The 23,278-nt window shown below is 43.7% G+C and overlaps 1 protein-coding gene across 2 annotated transcripts in view; it reads left to right on the forward strand.

Moving 5' to 3' along the window:
- The window catches only part of TEX264 (testis expressed 264, ER-phagy receptor), a 570,054-nt gene that overhangs the window by 90,585 nt on the left and 456,191 nt on the right, over positions 1-23,278 (forward strand). The gene's annotated exons all lie outside the window — the stretch shown is intronic.

Consider the following 23,278-nt stretch of genomic DNA (forward strand, 5'->3'; position numbering starts at 1 on the left):
ACAGTTTCCAAAAAGGCCTGCTGCTGACAGGGAGGGCACACGCCTCCCCGCTCGCCTGCAGAAGCATTGCACGCTGTTTCTAATCCTTGCTCGCGCGCTCCCGGGAATTGGCTGCCCGGCGAGAGAGCTATTTTTCGCTGCACTTGTTTGAAACTTCGCTCATGGGTACTCGTGGGACAGACATCTCATTTTCACGGTGCCTCCGGGGACACCGGGTCGTTATCCATTCGCTGCTCAGACTCATGCAAGAAAGAGACATATTACATGAGTAAATTATAGGTAAACATGTCACCGGCGTCAGCCGAGTAAGCGAGCGCTTGGACACGCTGTGACAGGGCTCACTCCACCGTAAAGAGAAGTACGCAGCAGCGACATGGCCCAGATTTTGCTATGCTTAATTTGTGCAGGATGTTGCAGGTTATGAGCACTGTCACGTATTCTCTTCTTTTTACTGGTTTTATTGATTTTAACATTTTTGATGCCCAACAGATCCAACTTTCAGTCTGCAGCTACCATCAAACCCTTCATAATAATACAAAGCAGTCCATATAATGTATCTGTTGTCAAGTTGTCACCATGACACATTTAGAGCAACTAAACCTATAGCGTCTTGTGCATTCGCTTTTCAGCGCAGTTTACTGCAGTCCCATAAAAGCGCTGCATCCAAGCAGGGCTGGCTTTAGGGCAGTGCGGCCGCAATGGGCGCTGACCTCAGGGGGGCGCTGTGTTTAGCAGTAATTTAGGATTGCAGAGATGAGGGGCACTTTTGCCTGGTGGTCATGAGGGAATCCAAGGAAGAGGTCGTGGGGTGGGGGTGGTGCGGGCACCAGAAATTATTTTCCCACTGGGCACCACCAACGCTAAAGCCAGCCCTGCCTCAAAGCCGCTATAGTTAAGCGTCATTAGGTCAGTCCTGTGATGTCATCACGCTTCTGCCGTGTCCATTCCGCGCTTCCTGGCACTGCTTAATCTGTAGCATGGTTTCGGGGAGAACCAGGGTGATAAAGATGGGGGTTGGAGGCCGCAGGAACGCGCTCCGCCAGGGACATATCACCCATCTTCCTCATAATCGCGCATGCGTTCATTTTTAATAGGGCCAGACCCATTCTAAAAAAGGGAGCGTCAGTAGAGTGGCTGGACATCTATATATAAACGATCGGAATAAATTCAGGTTAGAAACAAAGGTGGGGAATCTGACGAGGAAGCCTGCGCCCTGTGACGTTTTCAGAAGATTTGAAAGCTGTGATGGGAGCTGTGCCGTTATTTCGCAGCTATTCTCCTTTCCATTCCCTCCATCTCTTGGTGCCAGAAGCAGGCACCTGCAAAGTGACTGTACCTTCAAGAGGGGGCCGTAGGAGTACGGAACAGGTTTCTGCGTCGACACCTGAGCCAGCCCTGTCCCACTCCGCCCTCCAGGTCACCAGAGGGCAGAGATAGCGCCGCTCGTGGCGGGAGGGCGGCAGCCAGCTGCCCGGGTTGACACGACCCCGCCCCCAAGCATTGATTACACCATGTTACAAGCACAGGGAATACACGCAAACAACCTGAAGACAGAAATAGCTGCCAGTTTAGTCAATAAACCGCGGTTAGCTTCACATTTATGATGCAATTTCTCTTTGTTTTTGAAACAGTTTGTGTAAGAGAATAATTCGAGGAAATGCCCCCATTTGAGTGCACCTGATCCATCCAGTTCCCTAGAAAGGTGAGATAGGTGGGCGGTAGCAAGTCAGACCCGGGGTCCGAACCCCTGTTCACACCCCATTGATCCGCTTACGCGTTTGGTGCTGGACCATCACCATTCCGAGGTTCCCTTTACTGAAGATGCTTAGCCTTTCACAGCACGTGCCCTCGGGTGACCCTTAACATTTCCCCTTTAAACCTTACCCTATGTGGTCCTAATTAGGCCTACCCCTCGCCTATCAATTCTTTTGGTGCAAATTCAAATGGTACTATCATCCCCCCGAAGTCCTCCCCTTAGATGGTGGCCCTCCCCTTGGATGGTGGCCCTCCCCTTGGATGGTGGCCCCAGTGTCCAAGGGATTACATCCATCACACTGTATACTTGTGAGGAGACCAATATGCATGCACATAGCTGTTCACGACAGATGGTTTCTGCCTGTGACAGAATACGCCATTCTTACTCAGACACCCGCTTTGGGGGGTGTACCTTAAATACACTCCTTGTTCTCTTGTCCCTCAGAAGAGGGAGGAGGGATGACAACTCCATGGGGTCCTCTTTTGATACCAGAAGTGTCTTGGCTCAACAGTTTGCTGGTGCTTTTTCCTGGGTAGGTTTTTAAGGGGTAGGAGTTGTCTTCTAACAGGCACGCGGCTGCTCATCCAGACCCTCAGCAGAACTAACCAATGGTGCTTCTGCTATTTGGCTTCCTCCCACTCAATTCACCAGGTACCTGCTGAAGGTCCTTCTGTGCTGAGAGGAGACTCCTCTTTTTGTACTTACAGTCCAGGTGAGCTCTTTGCCTTCACCTTCAGGAAGTGTTTAAGCTCCTAAAGCAGGCGCGGTTTTCAATCTTTTGCCGCAAGCATAGCCTATGTGCCTCCGACACTTCGGACAACCATGAGAGCACTGGTATCCTAAAGCAATCATGATCCTTTGTATCACCACACTTATCACATAAAATATCCCTCTGGTGTCTTTCCTTTACAGCACGCCACTATCTCACCGACCCTGGTACATAAGCGTAACAGGAATAAGCTTCAAACAGGTCAGAGCACACTGACCATGGCTAGCAACCAGGCCCGGGTCTAGCAGGGGGGCCGGGTGGGCCAGGCCCACCCAAATATAATCTTTGGCCCACCCAGTCACAGCAGAAGAGGCCACGGGGAAGGCACCTCTTAAGTGCTTCCTCAATTTGAACTTTGGAACGTCAAAATGTTTTTTCCACTGTCTTTCAAACTGAAATTGGGTGGTGTTTTGGGGGTAGAGGTGGGCGAGAAAACAAATTAACAGGGAGGGCCAAGCTCAGACCACGGCTTGGCCCCTAGAGCCCATGCGCAAGCTGAGCCCTGAAAATGTTAGCTAGGTAAATCATACAAACATCATGTCAAATATGATACTGTCTCTTCAAAATTCATAAATGTGTATTTCTTTAACACATGGAAGTCTTGACATTAAACAATATAACGTTTCACTGAGAAATACATATTAAAAGTGATAGTTTTTAAACATGAGCTTACAGTCATTCTTACTCTGTCCTCACACTGGTAACAGTGCCATTAGTGAACCAAGAGGCAAGACAGTTGTCACGTGGACCTTGTATGTGGCCCAGATTATTATAGAGCAACATTAGTCTATTAAATCAAACACAATAGGTTTTTGTATAGTAGGTTTTCTGACTCATGTTTTTGAATGTGCTTTCAAGCGCAAATATGAAGAAAAACGAGTTTTGGTAAAATAAAATATTTGCCCAAGCTCTCACAATTTAAGTGGGGAAGCTCCAATTTAACCAGGTTTTCATTTTTTTCACTTTGTACAAATCAGCCACTAAATGGCTATCTATTTGTCTCTCCTTTTTATGTTAATGCTTTGGGGTCTATTAGGATGGCGTGCAGACTTCAATCCGCCCGCCACCCTAGCGGTGCTGGGACCAACCGCCAGTGGTGCGGTGGTCCCGCACCGGCAATTAGGATGCCACCGCCACAGTGGCAGTGACATCCTGCATATATTGCATTGTGGCGGGCGGTGCTGTAAGCAGCACCTGCCACAATGCTATATATGCATGTTGTGCATTGGGATGCACAACGTGACAGGCACCGCGCGGTGCCTGCCACCTTGTGCATGCCAATGTTGGGGGTACCATGGGTACCCCACAAGTGCAGCCCCCAACCCCCCACCCCCATGGGGGCCCGCTACGGCCCCCCAAAGAGAACTCTGCATGCCTTTCCATGGCGGAGTCTCCGTCATGGAAAGGCATTGTAAATGCCACATCATAATAGGGATGGCGGTGCCTGCAAGGCACCGCCACCATATCATGGGCTTTTTCCGCCTGGTAGGCAATCGTGACGATTGCCTACAAGCGGAATAGCGGCAGACGGTCTTTACGTCCGCCGCGGTACCCCCCGCTATGCTAATGTGGCGGGGGGTAAAAGGCCATCCGGCAGGGTGTTTTGGCGTGCGGATTGCCACCGCCGTTAGGGCAGTGGCGATCCGCACGCCATCGTAATAGACCCCTTTGTGTTTACTACTTTGTGCAGTTTTCTGCTGCTTTTATATAGTGTGAACTCGACCTGGAGATACTGAAGCGCTTTACATGAACACCTGTTACATTATAAAAGGTCACATTCAATTTCTTTTAGGCACTGGAAATTTTGTCCAGAATCACAGGATGTTGAGCCAACGCCGAGACTCAAACCTAGCTTGTTCTGTTCCAAAGTTGGAAGCTCTCACCCTAATGCCACATCCTGTGTAGATTGAGGGTGGCAGACAGAAGGTACATAAAAGCTCTGCTCATTATGGGCTTGAAGTTCCAACAGGACCTAAAGCTGAACCAGAGCCAGGCTTCAGGTTTCAGGCTCAAGCCCGGATGTAGCTTTCAGTGCCTGTCTTCCTAGTGCGAAATGTCAAGGCTTCAGTGTGGTAACAGGGACCTCCTTCACCTTGAACTACTATTACACTCTGCTTGGAATCCTGGTGCTGGTGCTAAAGCCTAGCCTGCTGGAAATGATAAGAGTTGGACTGTTGAGTATAGACACAAGTTCTTCCTCTCAAATAACTCTCTAGATGCACTGTATGCCTGTTTGGAAAAAGATAGAATGACAATCTCGGCTTTGTAGGCTACCTACAGAATTGACAAACATCGGGCCCACATTGGCCTACCCGAACAAACCCTTGGCCCATCCAGATGAAAATTCCTAGAACCAGGCCTGCTCGCAACCATAATTTTCAGGAGCTTTCACTTTTCTCATGTTCCACCTGTAAATCAGACCGCCCACCAGGCATGTTTTTTTTTTTACTCCGTTTCTTTTAGGCGCTACACCCACATGCCTTGCCTTTGCCACGAAGGGCAAAACCACCACCCTGATCCATCCCCCACAATCTTGTCTTCCCTGTTTCCTAGGCACGGGTAACAGACTTGCCTGTTTGGCTGTTCAACAGCTTAACAGATAAGAGGGATTCCACAAGAGAAATCTAGTACCAAATATAACATTTGTTTCTCGATATCTGTTTTTTAGTACATTTTTACAACAAAAAACTTGTCAAATGCTAATATTGTTGAAGCCAAGCAGTCTCTTGTAGCACATACAATGTTCTGAGTTTTAAAAGGCTGTGGGGCGAGATGCCATTTGGCTGCAGCCCGCTACATTGTGGCGTATCATATTGGTATTAATATAGGTTTTTCCTACCCCTCTCGAAACCCAGCGCCCGCAAAATCCACAAACATCTTTTTGGCCATCTTACAAATACATGCCGATCCTGTCAAACACCGGGGAGTACCACAAGTCATGTGCCGTAAAGGTACATTTCAGGTTGTTTCTTGTAGTTATGTGGAGCGTCTTTAGAGTGGCATATTCTCTGTGGGGAACTGTAGATTTTGCCCACACATAGGCTGTTCTGTTTTCAGTTTCTATCCATTGTGAATTCCGGAGCGTTTTTATTTTTGTGTGTTTTCCAGTGTTTAAAAAAAATTGTAAAATCAGGGGTTTGTAGTGTTTATTCTTTTTTGCTCCTCACTTAATCACAGGATGGTGTTTTTCCAGTGTTTATAAAGAAATTTGCTTTCATTTCCTTCTTCTGCCAATTATTCTTAAGTCTTTCATGCTCCTAACGCCCTTCTTTGTACTCTTTCATTGAATTTACCCTTTGAAGTAACTTTCATTAATTCTCTCAACTCCCTACTTAGTTTTCCAGGACTCGAATACCTCTTTCCAGCAGTCCACCGCCACCCCATGCCAAGGATGTGCATGGATGAGGATATGGTTACACTCCATTAAGATTTGACTGTAGTAGATAAACAGTTAATAGTTGACATTTAACACATCTTCCTGCTCCTCAGTTCTTCAGATATATATATATATATATATCTCATGTGTGCGTGTGTGCTGTATATATCTCATGTGTTCAAATTTGCTGAAAATATATTTTCTACTTAGGATATATATATATGGATATATATATATATATATATCATATATATTATTCCTAAGTAAAAAATCCACTGATGCAGTTCCTCCTATACGATAGTCAGCTGAGGTGCCAATCTAGAGCAGCAGGTTTTTGCGTCCTAATGTCTTTGCAGCTTTACTTGGATGAAGGAGGTCCCCTTTCTGTAGCTGTCCCTACGTCTGCTACATAGAGCCTTGAAGGATAAGTATTGTGCTATTGGTGGCCAGTAAAGCGCTTGGAGGGCATGTGGAATTAATTTCCGTGCACTAGTGTCTTGCTGCTGAGACTCCACCTGGTGGCCATTAGATCTTGGTCCAACACCATCACCCACTAACCATGCACAAACCTGAGAATCATCTGAGACTATAAACTCAGCATGAGTTCTCAGGTGAACACAGTCCGCTCCTACTTCTTCCATATACTGTGCATTCTCAAAAAAATGGATCTCCAAGAGCCCCAGGTGTACCGTCACTCAAGCCCTAGTCACCAGAAAACTCATCTACGGCAACACACACTGTGCTGGCATCCCCAACCACCTCCTCCACTGACTTTAGACCATCCAGAACGCCGCAGCTAGCCTCATCCTAGACCTCCCACGGTGCACCCACATCACATCACACAACACTTCTGAACTCCGCTGACTGCTGATACACAAGCGCTGGCAATTTAAAGTCCTCGCACATGCATACAAGGCACTGCACAACATTGTTCCAGATCACCTCAGCTGCTGCCACCCCTTCTACCAACCCACCAGACTCATTACACCCTGCCTCACTCTCTCTCGCGCACACCCCTCTAATATGCAGAAGCAGAACAGGCGGCCTTACCTCCTCCTACTTTACACCCCAAATTCAGCAAGAAGCTGAAGACCTGGTTCTTCAACTAACGCCCTCCAGATGACCTGAACACCTGCTCCAGAGCCTGGATACCCTTCGGGTCGCTCTTTACACAACCAAATAACATAACAACATAACCCAGGGCCGGCTCTAGGGAGGTGCGAACGGTGCCACCGCACCGGGTGCTGACTTTAGGAGGGGGCGCCGTATATTATTGTTTTAAAAGCATCCCTTTCTTTGCTCTTTGCCTCCAGCAATTTTCAGCCAACAATAAAAATGTCAAAATAACTCCAGTGATTAATGTTCTTTCTGGAGGGAGACAAAGGTCTGAGTTTTGTCTCCTGGACGTTTTTACTCATCCTAAGGCAACACCAAGGATTAATATGCCTGATGCAAAGAACTTGTGCCATGCAGATCACAATGTGCATATAATGTAAATAGGTCAATGGGTTACTGCTTTTGTCACAGAGTTCCGTTTGTTACTTGCAGGTTATAAGTTAGAATCCTAATGTAGTACAGTGAGCTATTAACTGTCATCAAAGAACTGCAGGAAAACTTCAAGATATAGGCTGGAGCGTTATGATTTTTCCCCAGTCTTTCATTATCCTAATGTTTCAAAGTGGGTTCATCAGGGTAGAAATCAATTCTTATTATTAAAGACAACCTCCAACCATGTTTTTTTTTTAATTCTAAGGGCCTCAGTTATGAGAAGTGTTGCATCATTGTGTGAAAGCAGCGATGCAACACTTAGTGCGCCCTCCTTGCAACACCATTGATGCATCATATTTACTGTATGACCCATCCTGTCGCAAGGAATGACAGATACATCAGTATTTCTGACATATCTGTCGGTGCAAAACTGATGCATTACTGGGGTGTGTCTGAAAATTGACGCAACTCCAGCAATGTGTCCTTTCACATGGGGCAAGCCTCATGTGAAAGGGCCTGCATCAGTCTTGGGCCTGCTGTGAGGTAGGCATAAGATATTTGACGCAATGGCATCCTAGAAGTGGCGCACTGAAATCACATAGATTTCAATGCGCCAATTCTACGAGGCTTATTGCAGGGGAACGCCCACCCTGCATACATTATACCTGGCACAGGTATAAGGTGGCGCAGGGTTTTACCAAGTGACGCATCTGCCTAGATGCGTCACTTTGTACATAGAGCACAACATGGCGCATTTTTTACGCTACCGGTGCGTCACAAAGAGTGACGCACGGGTGCCATGAAAGTGACGCTAGGGCTCATAGATAAGCCCCTCAGTTTGTGCTTCCCCAGACCAAGCACCTATGTCTTATGTAACATTTCATGTACACTGATTTACACACCTATGATTGATTGTCTCTGTGTAGTTAGTGTGTGTGCGATGTAAAGTGTTCTGACAACCTGCAAAAGTGTGAGTGGCGCTATCTAATTAAAGGCATCTGAGAGAGAGTGGTTATGGAGACTTCAGGGGTACTGTGAAAGGATGGTAGTGAGGGAATCTGTGGCGGAGGTGGTCATTAGGGGGGCGCCAACAAACATTGTCGCACAGGGCGCCACCGGCGCTAAAGCCGGCCCTGACATAACCAAGTATGAGAACGAAATAAATCTTATTTCTGGGACAGCAGGAAACCAATGCTAGGGAGAGGGAGCACGAATAGTGTCAGGAAAGGTCAAAAGCGAAACTTAATGGAGTAACGTGGCTCAGTATGTCACAGTTGAACAGACATTCCCGAACAGGAAAGAGTCATTGGTGTTTGGTAGACGGTGTGAATATTTTGAAAATGAAATAACGAAAGTGATTTTCTTCTTTTGTTTACATTTTTTTTAAAGGGTAAATTTTTTGGGTGTTGCAAAAACTGTTCCTATTTGTGATCATTCTGCGGTTTCAAAATATTTTGAAATGATTCGCTAACAGATTACAATATTTGCAAGAAAGTATGGCCACATGGTGGCGCCAGAACACCGTAGCACAATCCTTGTAAGCATCAACTCCTGTCTGCATCGCAGTGCCAAGCTCGTATGAACGCATTCTGTGAGCGAATAAGCTCTTTTATAAAATACATCCGTTTCAGTGCCAGCTTTGGGATATCGTCCTCCTAGCCATCACGGTGGGCAGTGGATGCCTATTAAAGCAATGAATTGTGCACGGGAGGAAATGCGGCGTACTTGGTAAATTGTTACCTGTGGAAACAGAGACCTGAATTAAATCTGTGATATTTTACGGCTTTAGAAACAAAAAATCCGTCCTCTGTACTGGGGCAGACTTATTCTGACCCCTGGAGCATCATTGGAGCGTTTTTGGCTCAGTGGTAAGTGTAAGGGAGAAAGACCCCTTTGGGGGACTTCTGGTACCTCTTTTATTTGCCAGTTGCCATGTCTTGTCCGAGTTCACGTATCATGCGACCATTATACATATGGGATGCTTGTGGTGTCAGGTGAACTTTGAAAGTAGTAGTCTTGAGATGCAAGGAGCCAGAGAATCAATCACTCCTAACTTCCTATGAGTGGGTTTGTGAGTGGTTGGTACTCCCCGCCTCACCCAGTGGAGAACATTTTAAAACAGTCAGATGCTGCTTTTAGCAGAACAGTTTCTCAGACTTTACAACTCACACAGTGCCACCATCGCGTGTCATTCAGTATCTGCCCTCTTCACAGGATCACCCAGTGAGGAGACGGCATCACAGGGTGTGCACAGTTTGTTGGACACCCCTGCAGAGAGCAGGTTTCCTGCTAATTGTTTCGAGGCTCTGAGCAGGTAATGTCAATTACTGGGTGTGAAACCTCTTTAGGACACCTTGGCTTCTTCAGAAGCTTTGCTTTTTTGTGTTGAATGAGGAGGGGATGGGGGTGTGTGAATTTAAAGTGCCTCAGGCTATGCTTGGATCGGTTCACTGACACAACATCGATGTAAAAAATAGCGATGTTAAAAATATTGAATAAAAAATATAGACAACATAAATACCGGCTCATATACTTGAACAGGTAAGTACAAAAATATTGACTTAAAAATAGCGATGTAAAAAATATAAATGTATAAAATATTGACTTTTATATAAATATAAAATAGAATAATGTATCTTAAATATATTAAATATTAATATTGCTCCTCTCAGTAGTGCTGGGATGCCTGCGGGTAGCCATGCGCTTTATAAATCCCTTAAACTTAAATATCATTTTAACAAAGTAAAATCAATTTTATATACATTTGAATGAAATATTACAAATAAACGTAATAAAAAAATAAAACACACAAACATAATAATTTATACATATATATTTACTTTAAAACAACCAATAAACTATTAATTTTAATTTGCTAAAAGTTTAAAAAATATGAAAAATAAAAATATATATTAATGATTTAAATATAAAAAAAACAAAAATCTATAACAAATTAAAATATTAAACTATACAAAAATATTTCAACTTACATTTCACAATACAATCAGTGCAACAGTAGGGTAAGTGTTGGATGGCAAAGGGGTAAAAATAACTATTCCCACTCCAGTGAGTGCAACAGTAAGGTAAGTTTTGGATAGCGGAGGAATTACATTTACTATTCCAACTCCAGTGAGTGCAACAGTAGAGAAAGTGCTTGATAGCGGAGGGGTAAAAATTACTATTTCCACTCCAAAGAGTGCAACAGTAGGGAAAGTGTTGGATAGCGGAGGGGTACAAATAACAATATCCACTCCAAAAAGGGCAACAGTAGGGAAACTGTTGGATAGCAGAGGGGTAAAATTACTATTCCCACTCCACTGAGTGCAACAGTAGGGTAAGTGTTGGATAGCGGAGGGGGATAATTTACTATTCCCACTCCACTGAGTGCCACAGTAGGGAAAGTGCTTGATAGCAAAGGGGTAAAAGTTACTATTCCCACTCCAGTAAGTGCAACTATAGGGAAAGTGTTGGATTGCGGAGGGGTAAAAATGACTTTTCCAACTCCAGTAAGTGCAACAGTAGGGAAAGTGTTAGATACCGGACGGGTAAAAATTACTATTCCCACTCCAGTGAGTGCAACAGTAGGGAAAGTGCTGGATAGCGGAGAGGTAAAAACTATTATTCCCACTTCAGGGCGTGCAGCATTAGGGAAAGTGTTGGATAGCGGGAAAACAAAAATTCCTATTCACACTCAAACAGTAAAAAAAACATATATATTAAAAAAAAATTAAAAACATAAATATAAACAATATTTAAAAAATGGGAACATCAAATATATTAAATATATAAAAAGAAAACATATTATAATATTAATTACATATAACAAAAACATACACATATTATATAAAAGAAAGTAATAAATAAATTCACATTTTTTTAAAACTAGAAAATATTTACCAACAAAAAAAAGAATACTTCAATGTATTTATTTTATTTACACCCTACCACACCAAAAACAAAACACTTCAACATTTTAAATAGAATTTACTTCCATAATTAACATAATTAATCAATTAAGTATTTTTAATTAAAGAAAACTAATAAACATTAATTGACTACACACACTTTAACACTATAATATCCACAACACACACCTAAATTAAACTATAAAATAATAAAACACAGTTAAAACTTATTTTTAAATTAAAAACTATTACAATTAACAACTAATAGTAAAGTATTTACAATTTATTTAATACCCACCCTTTACCCATTTAAAAGTAAAAACAAACCTCAAAAAAATAAACAATTACCCAAAATACATGTCAAATAATTAACCTTAATTAATAACTATATACTAATTAATTACACACCAATTACTTCCCACCCTTTACTCTTATAAACACCACAACGCACATCTAAAATTAATTACACAATTACCATAATAACATTTTAATTAATTTAATTACTAGCAATTTACAGAAAATAAAAAATAAATAAACTACTTAACACCCTTTACCCCTATAAACCCCAAAACGCACACCTAAAATTACACAAATACCATAATTAATTACCAATTAATTAATTAAGTGAATTAACAACCAATTCTTAATTCATAAATTAAAAATAAATTACTTCCCACCCTTTACACCTATAAACACCACAACACACACCTAAAATGAATTACACAATTACCAAAATTACCAATTAATTACAATTATTTAACAACCAATTAATTAATTAATTACTTTACCCATTTCAAACTATAAAATATCAATTAAACAAATATTAATACATAAAAAATGATCAATTAATTTATTATAATTAAATTACTTTCCACCCTATTCCCGTATAAACCCGCAACCCACTACGGAACTAAAAACGCAAAATTCAAATTAAAAAAAATTAACTACTAAAAATGTAACACATATATTAAAAATACAAGCAATTCTTATACAAAAAAATACATCACATACATATAAAATATATACTAAAATACATAACATTCATTAAAAAAACGATATTTTTAACAGCTATATTTTTGCAAACAATATTAAAGCCTTTGATACTTTTAAAATCGATATTACTTACCTTAAGTCGATATTCTTGACCACGATATTCATGCTGTCGATATTTCAGAACCACGATATTTATTACTCGATATTTGTGCAACTCAATATTTTTTACTCGATAATCTGTCTGCACACCGCCTGGCACAAAGCTCAGCCCAACCAAGGCTCCGCCCCCTCCTCTCACAGTGAAAAGTTTGCACATGTTGGCAGATCAGCTTTCACCATGAAATGGCTATAAACCCAGAGATTCTGAAAGGCAACTAATTGTAATTGTAACTGTGATTGTATTTATATAGCGCTTACTTACTACCCCTAATAAGGCGTTGAAGAACTTTACGGAGAGTAGCACGCTACTGCGGAACCCAAGGGCAGCGGTTAATCCAGTGGGTACTGCGATTAGTTATTGCTTTCAAGAAAAAATTGCATGCGTTTATTCCAGTTACTTTGGGATAGATTATATTAATACCAGTTGGGTGTGATCATTAGTGTGGGGGATATGTGATTCCAGGTGAATGGTTGGTGCTTTAACCCAAATCTCTTGATTGGGGCTGAATGTTTGATTCAGTCAGCATTCCGTCCATCATTTGTTACTACTGCACTGGTTTGTGAGATAGGCTGGTTGAGATTGGGTAATGTCAGGTTACAGGGTTAGGGTTTTAACAGTGGTTAATTTGCATTAAAAAAAAATACGTGCCGGGTCTCTCGTCAGGCGGTATCTTGCACCAGCTCATTTCTCCTGTTTTCACCTAAAACAGAACCAACTGCTAACATGAAAGTGGCGAGAGGATGTGGCACAATGGCCAGAGCTTCAAACTTCGGAACTGGGAAGCCAGGTTCGAATCTGCATCAGTTCAACATCCTGTGATTCTGGGCAAATCACTTAATCTCCTCATAAATTGATCTAATTAACTGGTTCTCATGAAAAGCGCCAGTGTTGATGATTAAGTGCCGGTGCTGAGCACTGGAAACCACCAGCTCAAATTAAGCACTAGGTTTAAAGCGGAGAGGTTGTGATCTATTAAATTAGGTATCGGCAAATTCCATAATTGCAATAAGAGATTAAGACAGACAGGAATGAGAATGATAGTAGTCTATACTCAGGAATAGAAGGCATGCAGAGGATGGAAGGTAAAAAGAGGGTTACCCTGAAAAAAGAAAGGAGAGGGATCAAGATGAAGTAAGTCGAGGTCAGTTTTCCATGTAGGATTTAAGGAGTATGGTGGGAGAAGGCTTTCTGCGATAGCAAGCAATTGGAGAATGTAAGCTGTAGAAAGAAACAACATTATACATAGTGCACTTTATCCGGGTCAGACAGCTTAGCATCCCATTCTGAGTATACACATCATTTAAACATTGCGAGCCCTTGCCTGTTGTGTGCCAAGCCCAGGACAGCCCTTTTAACCCCTTCACTGCGGCGCGAATTCCGCCGCAGCGCTGGGGGGGTTTGGGGTGAGCGCGGCGCCGCCATGCTCATGACGGAACCACGCCGTCATGAGTCACGGGCGAGCTGTGCTCATGACGGCGTGGTTCCGTCATGACTCCACCCACTTGCGCTGATCGCCCGCACAGGCGGGGAAACAGCGCCGCGTGGGCGGAGCGGCCGCCAACGGCCGCAGCATGACGGAACCACTCCGTCATGAGCACACAGCACCCGTGGCTCATGACGGAGTGGTTCCGTCATGAGCGTGCAAGGGGTTAAACATAGTCTGTAGAATCCCAACCTTGACCAGGGTCTGCAAGCTGTACAAGAGGATATGGTGGCGAAAACGAAACGGCCTCATTTATAGATCTTCCCACACTATTCTGTAATTAAAAGTTTTATTCACTCGATAACAAAAAAATAGTTATTTGGCACTGGCTGAGAGCGTCTCGCCAAAGCGCAGCCAGATTTATACCCTCTCACCTAATCCAAGTGTATATTGTGCATGTTTGTGTATGTGGCCATAGTAGTATATGCATTGTACGCATAAGCAAAGCAGAGTGATAGAGGCCTGTGTAAGGTTAGGTGTCACGCATTAGGGCAATAAAATGTCACTCACACTTACACTGAAACCATGTAAATATCACAGATCAATCTGAAAACTTGGCAGCTACAATCAGCTGGACCAACACACCTGATGATAACAATATGTAAAAGTAAGGCCAGGAATGAAAAGTGGTGTACGAGTGACATGGAGCCTAATGAAATATTTCAATGCTTTCATGTTATGCCTCCCAAGCCTCCCTAGCGGGTTTGAAGGGCACTTCTCCAAGAAAACTGTGAAAGGATTGCGTCAAAACAGTGCCGTTTAGCACAATTTTACAATAAAATGAATGTATAGATATTGGTGACTGTCAGTTTTTACATCGGATTCCATTACGACTAAGGTCATTGTGCAGTATTTACATTGGGAGTGCCGTTACATTCCATATCGTTACATTAGGATTACCTTTGCATCGCTTGCCTTTACCTTTCTAGCCCTTTACTTCGCAGGTAAATGTTACTTTTGACCCCTTATAATTTGATTTATTTACTGGAATATATATTTTAATCTTTCTATATCTAAATTTACACATACACACATGAATAAACACATATATATTTGGGTGTGGTAAAATGAAATTGAAACTAATGTGTTTTAAATGTAATTTTAATAAATATAATTTTAATTACATTGTTTTTTACATCATAAAGTAATTGTCTTTTCCTAAGCTAAATCTTGTATGTTCATTTTAAATCTCCTATACAAAAGCCGCCCCCTGAACTCTAAAAACTCCTAACTAACTTATGCACATTCCATCCCTCAGCCCTAAAAGCTCCACACTGCTAATATACACTACCCATCCAGGAGTCCTAAAAACTCCTTACTACCCCTATACACAACCCAACCCTGAGGCCGAAAACCTCCTTACTATACCTATAACCTACTCTCTCCTTAACCTTAAAAACCACTTACTATCCCCTATACATAACCCCTGAAATATGAATACTCCTTTATTTCTTTATTTTATACATTAAGGGGCCGATTCCAATCCTGGAAAAATATTCCCCGTACGAATCGTATCTGGATTTTTTACCGTACGAATCGTACAAGTCCCGTACAAACTGGCAAGTACGATTCGTATGTGAAAAAGTCCATACGAATCGCATTGGGTAAATTCCCCGACACGTCCTCGGGTCGGAAAAGGTGTCCGACACATCCCCGGACATTTTAACGTCCGAATCTGAGAACTGAAGTCCGAGCGCGCATGTACGATTCCTACCGTCCGTCCGATTGTACAACCGTATGGTAAAAAGACCGTCCGGAGCGAACTCCTATAGCAACCATGGCGACGTCCAAACAGGTGTCCGGTACGCGCCGAACAACCCCCCCAGCCCCCCGTATGTACGTGCCGTACCCCCCCCAGCTCCCCGTATGTACGACACGTACCCCCACCTGTGTATGTACGACACGTACCCCCACCCGTGTATGTACGACACGTACCCCCACCCGTGTATGTACGGCATGTACCCCAAACCCGTGTATGTACGGCACGTACCCCCACCCGTGTATGTACGACACGGCTACGCACTGGGTGTCCGCACCGTACCTACGGGGGTGGGGGTACGTGTCGTACATACACGGGTGGGGGTACATGTCGTACATACACGGGTGGGGGTACGTGCCGTACACACACGGGTGGGGATACGTGTCGTACATACACGGGTGGGGGTACGTGCCATAAATTCACGGGTGGGGGTACGCGCTGGGGGTCCGCACCGTACCTACGGGGGTGGGGGTACATGTCGTACATACACGGGTGGGGGTACGTGTCGTACATACACGGGTGGGGGTACGTGCTGTACACACACGGGTGGGGGTACGTGCCGTACATACACGGGTGGGGGTACGTGTGGTACATACACGGGTGGGGGTACGTGCTGTACCTACGGGGCTGGGGGTACGGCGCATACATCCGCGGGGGGGCTGGGGGGGTACGGCGCGTCCATCCGCGGGGCTGGGGGGGGACGGCGCGTACATACGGGGGGCTGGGGGGCGGCGCATCAATACGGGGGGCTGGGGGGGGGGAGACGGCGCGTACCGGGCCCCCTATTCCGCTCGCATCGCGGCGTCCTTCGCTTTTTCGGCACTTTTTGGGTGCCGTAAAAATATTGCCGTCCGGACTGCTGTCGGTGCGAATCGTACTTGCTGGGACGTAAAAACATGCCTAACTCCATCCGGACGTCACGTCCGCGGTGTCCCGGATCACATTCGTATGGATTTTGCTGTCGTTCGGTGTTTTTTCCGACTCGTACGGAAATGGTGTTTCCGTAAGAATCGTACTTGCAAGTTTGTATGGTGTTTTTACCGGGTACGAGTCGGACGGAGAAAACGCTCCGACCGACGGTTCGTACCCGGTTTTTCCAGGATCTGAATCGGCCCCTAAATAGCTTAAAATTAAGATACAGTTACTAAATAACGTAAACTTAATGATTTGAATAATAATGAAGATCCCTTCACAGAAAAAAGTGAAAGAGTTGGAGTTGAAAAATTGTATAATTTCCCATTTTGGCTCCCATAAAAATATTTGCGGAAGGATAGAACAAAATCCGCAGAATGGATTTACACCCTACTTGGCATATACTTAGAAGTTTGTCAAGAATACATGCTTTTTAGATTTGTTGTAAATTCTTCCAGCAGTTTTAATGATATTTGTGTTTAAAAAAGGTGCCAGGTGGAATTTAAGGGGTTAACACTTTTGTATGTATTTGTTAAATCGCATGAGTCAATCCTATCAATCATAAATTTTGAATTTGTTTACACACTATGATTTAGCTGAATTGGGGCTCAAAGGTTTTCTTCCCCATCTTAAAACTTCTGAGTCAGCACTGACTCGAGAGTTTAACACTGTGAACAGACATTGCACAGCCATGTTTGGGTGAGAAAACACGGGCGTGGAGCAACCCCCAAAGGTGAACCTACCCCATGGTAGTGGTGAGGAATGCCTAGAACCGACATCTGAGTTTCATGTACTGTAAAAAGCACAAGCAAAACCAAGAACTAAAAGGAGTGTCTGGCTTTTCTTGAAAGACAGGGGATAGGGTAAAGGCTGTGCAGCTGTACAGTGTCCCCTGCTGGTTAGGTGCAGGGTCTGTCTGCAAGTACAAAACCTGTGAACACAGTTAAATACTGAGTTATTGCCAATGGCAGTGACACAAAAGCAGATAACAAGAGAACGTCATTTTTAACTGTGTCTTTTTGGAGCTGGTGATTTTTGAAAGTGGTGGGTGCAATTTGACTTGAGAGTTCCCAATATGTTAAAATAAGTTCAGAAATACCTACATTGTGCCGATGCTGGCATTTTGTTTTAGATATCACCTTGTGCCTAGAATTACATAATTACAAACACTATTCCAGTGCCAAAATGTTGCCATTGATACTGTCCATATACTCTGGGTGCCCCATATGTCTTAGTATTTCAAAGTTAGCATTTTATCATGGTTTGCTTCTCTCAACCACCCCCAATATGCCATGACTGCCCTATGGGAGGCCAGAAATGTCCTCTAGTCTGCCAGCACCAGCATTTTGACATAGATGTCCACTTATCACAATTATTACTTCCAGGCTAATGTCCCAGTATTTTGCCATGAGTGTGCCCATGCCAAGAATTTCCTCCAGTATGCAAGTGGCTGCATTTGTCCTCAGGGGGCCCAAAGCCGATAGTTAATGTTGTGTTCTGTTATGTTAGTGAATTTGTAGAGTGTGGCTTATCACCCGTGAGGGTGTCCTGGCGCTAAATGAATTTTGGTATGTCAAGGCCTGCGGTCCCTTTCCTTATGCCAAGAAGTAGCATGCCAGTGTCTTGGGTGCCTCCATAAACTCAGAATTATATTGGTTATGCCATGGTCAGCTTCAGAGAAGCAAACTTGAAACACACACACTCTTGCTCACTAACACTATCATTCATACTCACTCTCTCTCACATTCACTCTCTTAACCATCATCCACTCTCCCACTTACTCATTTGTACTCTTTCACACTCAGTGTTACTCGCACACTAACATACTTGTACTCACTAATTCTCACTCTCACTTACAAACACACATTCACCCTTTCACACTGACTGACTCTGGGCCCAGGTGCAGCTGCTGCACCATTGATAGCTACACCCCTGAATCATTTCCACTCCCTCTCACAATCTTCATTCACTCACTCTTTGTAACACCCTCACACTCCTTTACTCACTCTCTCATTTTCCCTTATTCATACACTCTCAAAATAAGATTGCCACTCACTTACCCCCCCCCCCCACCCCCCCCAAGGAGAAACCTGTTTTACTTACTTCCTTTGCGGGCAACTTTGAGGCTTCGTGGCAACAACAGAGCATGAGTCTGATGCTAGACATTCAAACCTGAAAGCCCATATTCCCAATGAGGAGCCAGACTGAGCAGCAAGGCCAGGTTTAAAAAAGGCAATCCAACTCCCAGTTTTTTTATAGAACTGGAAGCACAACCCTATAAGAAGCTGGAACAGTGCTGGGTATCCTTCCCCTTCAACTCCATGGCTTCAGGAATGCACTGATGTGCGGTCTGACAGCCACATTTGAGCAGATACACTGTGCTGCCTGAGGCATTTGCAATGCAACAACAGATTTGGTTCTATTGGATTAGCTGAAGCATGTGCAGTATATTTGAAACAAAATGGATTGTGCCTGTGTGAGGGGATCGTAGTTGAATATGCTTCTCAAATGCACAATCCAGACATCCGCATATTGAGTACTGTGTTTTTAAACCCCATTCTCAAAACTGAAAATCAGAAACAAAAAGCCACATTTTACAAAACCTCTAATAAATGATAAAGGTTCAGTTCTTCAAGCGATTAATCTTATACAATAATATCCCCATGTCATTTCCACTAGTCTTCTCATTTCTTAGATTCTGTATTCCTTGATACTGAAAAACTAGGTATTTAGGAACAAGACCTCCTATGTGCAGATTATATGGTTACTCTACCCAGTGCCATCTTCATTAGCTCAATTTATATCACATTAATTCATCTTCACGTGCATAATTAACCTTTCTAAAATGTGGCTTTTTGTTTCTGATTTTCAGCTTTGCGAAAGGGGTTTGTCCCCGAAACGTGTTGTCTGTGACTGTATCATTGACATGATATTGGGAAGCTGCTTTTGAGAAACTATAACAAGGAACATAATAGTTGAGAATAAAGACATGCTTTGGAGGCAACTTTCATGTGGATGGGGCTTTCTTTATGCTGTTGTATTGCTTCCTGGATGATCCAAAATAGACAAGGGTAGCACTTGCCATCTTAAAGTTGACTGACGAGATATGGGGGATCAGTCCTGGATAAGTTGTTTCAGCAGAGGACACATAACATGGATCACATGAGGTTTTGTCTATGTGGTTAGATGTGGATGTTGAGCACCTCATCTGGTATACATGATTTCAGTGGTGATCTGGATATCTCTTGGGCCAGAGAGAGTGGGGTCTACTATTGAGCTCTTATCAGGCTAGTTGCGGTGTTGGCGATCCGATTTATCAGTCTTAGAAGTTCAATGAGGCGTGTTGAAGCTTCTGCACCTTTTGAAGAGGATGGGACAGATGACACACCCATAGCTGAACCATCCTTGGAATGAAGGAATGTTTCTAGGTCTGAAGGGTCGTACATCTCTTTAGACTTTCCTCTATTGTAATTATCTTGATGGCTGGGTCTTGGTGAATAAACATATATCCCACATTTCAAGCTTGGGAACCAGTGCTAGAATTCCTTCCTCCGTATGTTAGTGTCCTGTGAGAAGTCTGCGGATATAAAAATGGTGTCCTAATTTTTTTATATGGCTATGTTTCCGTTTGAAATCATCTATCAAGACTTCTGGTGATGCAGGAAGCGGGCGGTAATTGATGTTGGGTGTTCTTCTTCTTCTGCGAGTAGTGGAAATGCAACCCATGCATCTGTTGGAATGGTAGCTGTGGTGTAAAGGTGGTGCCTATCATTTCTCTCAACAGAACTCTCAACAGAAAGTCTGGATTGTCACGTTCCTCTTTTTATTCCTAGGACCCCAGAAATGTGAATGTTCTTTCTCCTGCCCTAATTTTCCAAGCCTAAAACATTGCATTGCAGATTCGGTACCTCTTGACCGTCGTTCTTACATGTGTTGTAGTTGATATTCCATGCCTGTGACACATCTTTCAGTGGAAACTAGTGTAGCATGAAATGAGGATTAGTAAATTCTTTTTCGGATTTAATTTATTTGGCCATTTCCTAAGTATCCTCCTTGACAATCCCTATAAACGATTTTATGGATGTGAGTTCGGTTATCCATGTTTCCAGTGCTGTGGGTGTCAAGGTGGTTGGGATCAGTCATTTGCTGTTTAGTCTTTCCTTCCGGTTCTTCAGTAAAAATATGTTGTCTTGTCGTCTTGCTGCGCTGCGTGTATCTGGATGGCGTAGTTCTGAGTTCAGCTACAGTGCTTAATAAAAGGGATAACTTTCCCTTTCTGTAGAGAAGTGTGGCTCAATGGTTAGAGTGGCAGACCCTGATGCAGAGGTCTGGCCCAGGACCAGGGTTCAATTCCCCGCCTCGGCGGGTCTTGGGCTCAAAATTCCACAGACCTGATAATTCTCGCCTTGGTGCTTATTCCAATCATGGAGTCCCACTCTGCAACTCTGGGCAATAGCTTGCTTAATCTCCACAACGGCCCCCACAACGCTAAGGATGCCTGGCCTCCACCTTGGGGGTGCCCAGGAGTGGACACCTCACTGGGAAAGCCAGGATGGGTTCCACAGCGGTATTCGTACAAGCGCCTTGAGACCCTTGCAGGTGAGTAGTGCGCTATACAAGTATCAATTTACATTTTTTATTTAAGTGAGGGTCTGCAATGGTTAAGCCCAGCCCAGAGGTAGCATAATTCTGTATGGGTGAAGGAGAGCTACAAAAGAGGTGCATGCGAAGTCGATCTCTCCAGGGTTCTTCCATGAAGTGCAACAAAGCTGGAATTATGTCTCCACACTTTCTGCTTTAAGTAGATGGCATCATCCTAGTAGCCAGCTGGAGATGTTTAGTTGCCTCCGTCAGTATTAGTGCATGTACAGGGTGGGCTTTCAGTGTGTGGCTCCTCTACACTAATTTACACAAATTTTACCACAGCCTGTGCAGGAGGTAGTGGGAAGGATGAGACATAAAGCGGATCACTGGTCACCTCTGAAGCTATCCATGCTGCTGCCATATCAAGTATTCGCAAGAGGACGGTGAGATGAGGACGTAGCAGAGGCCTACGTCCATCATTGCCTTTGTAGCTGTGGGAACTAACCCAGGTAAATCCTTCACAGATCGCCCTCATCTCCGCCATGGCTACAGCTGACATTCCCTCTGTCAGTCGCTGTTTGTCTGGCCTGCCAAGAGTTTCCTCTAGTATTTTGTGCCTTAGAAGCTGCAAATTCACATAGGGGAGGTCATGCTCCGAATTCAAGCGCCCTCTCTGTTCTCCGCTAGAGCATTTCTCTCTGAAGTTCTCACTTCGAAATAGCTACTTTTCGCTTCATTTCCTGGTGCACGAGGATAGTAGTGAAGAATGAGAGGGCAAATAGTGGTCTTTAGTAGGCCATCTCTCCCTCACATACTCAAAATAGCCGCAGGAAGTGCTGGAGGTCTATCTACGACATGGCAGGCAGTTCATTGGTGACTTAGCTCAGCCTGGGGGCTCCTGCTTCATCTGCCACAAAGAGAATTCACATATAGAATTATAGATAGCTAACAGTGAATTACGGGGATGTTTCTCACCAACGGATTCTGAGAGACATCAAATAGACAGCAAGAGCGAAACTCGAGTCATCTATGATGTCACTCTGTACCCCAAGGTGGGAAACATCCCAGTAACTAACTTTTTACCCCTTTATTATTTTATGTTATGTATGGCCTCCAAAAACATCTGCCCCTTCAACTACCACGCAGGGGCAGCAGGGTAATGATGGAGCCATACATAACATAGCCTTTGTTAGACCGGACAGCCTTAGGGTGGTCTTAACGCAACGTTTTATCTGCCTCCCTCCATTTTTATTTACTCGTTTTTACTGCCTTCAGGGCTCTGCGCATATCCAATTGTCATATTTAATTTGCAAATATGTCCCTATTAAAGTGCACTACATTTTCCCAGGGCCTGTAAATGAAATGCTACAGGTTGCCCTGCAGCACTGATTTTGCCACCCACATATGTAGACCCTTAACCATGTCTTAGGCCTGCCACTGGGGGGAGGGTGTGTGTGCGTGCGTGTGTGTTAATGACACTTCAACTTGGCAATTAAGACTACTTGCCAAGCCTTAAACTCCCCTTTTATTTCATATACGTCACCCCTAAGGAAGGCCCTTTGTAACCCAAAGGGCAGGTTGCTATGGAAGTAAAAGGCAGGACATGTACTTCTGTGTTTTACGTGTCCTGGTAGTGACAAACAGCTAAATTTGTTTTTTACTGCTCTGAGGCCTACTCCTCTCATAAGCTAGAATTGGGAATTCCTTTAAATACCTCTAAGCTGTAATTCCTGATCAGAAAGGAGTAGCTTTTTCGTGTTTCCTATCTTTGGAATGGTAATGATAAATCATCTTTATTGGTGCGGTCGGATTTAAACTTACTATTTTAGAAATTCCACTTTTAGATAAAGGACATTTCTCTACTCAGACTACTCTGTGTGCCTTACAGACTGTCTCTAATACACATCTGGGCTAGGTGGCAGATCCCTTTGTGCATTCCTTCTATACAGTCACAGACACAGACAAGAACTGGGTGTGATTTAGCACTCATCTGCATTCTGATGGGTCTTCCTGTGCAAATGTGAGGAAGGGGCTCACAAGTGTAGTGGCCTGATCCCATACAAAGGACTGATAACCCCATTGTAGTCCACACA

This window comes from Triturus cristatus, chromosome 9, assembly GCF_964204655.1.
Source record: "Triturus cristatus chromosome 9, aTriCri1.1, whole genome shotgun sequence".
In the NCBI taxonomy this organism is placed as follows: domain Eukaryota; kingdom Metazoa; phylum Chordata; class Amphibia; order Caudata; family Salamandridae; genus Triturus; species Triturus cristatus.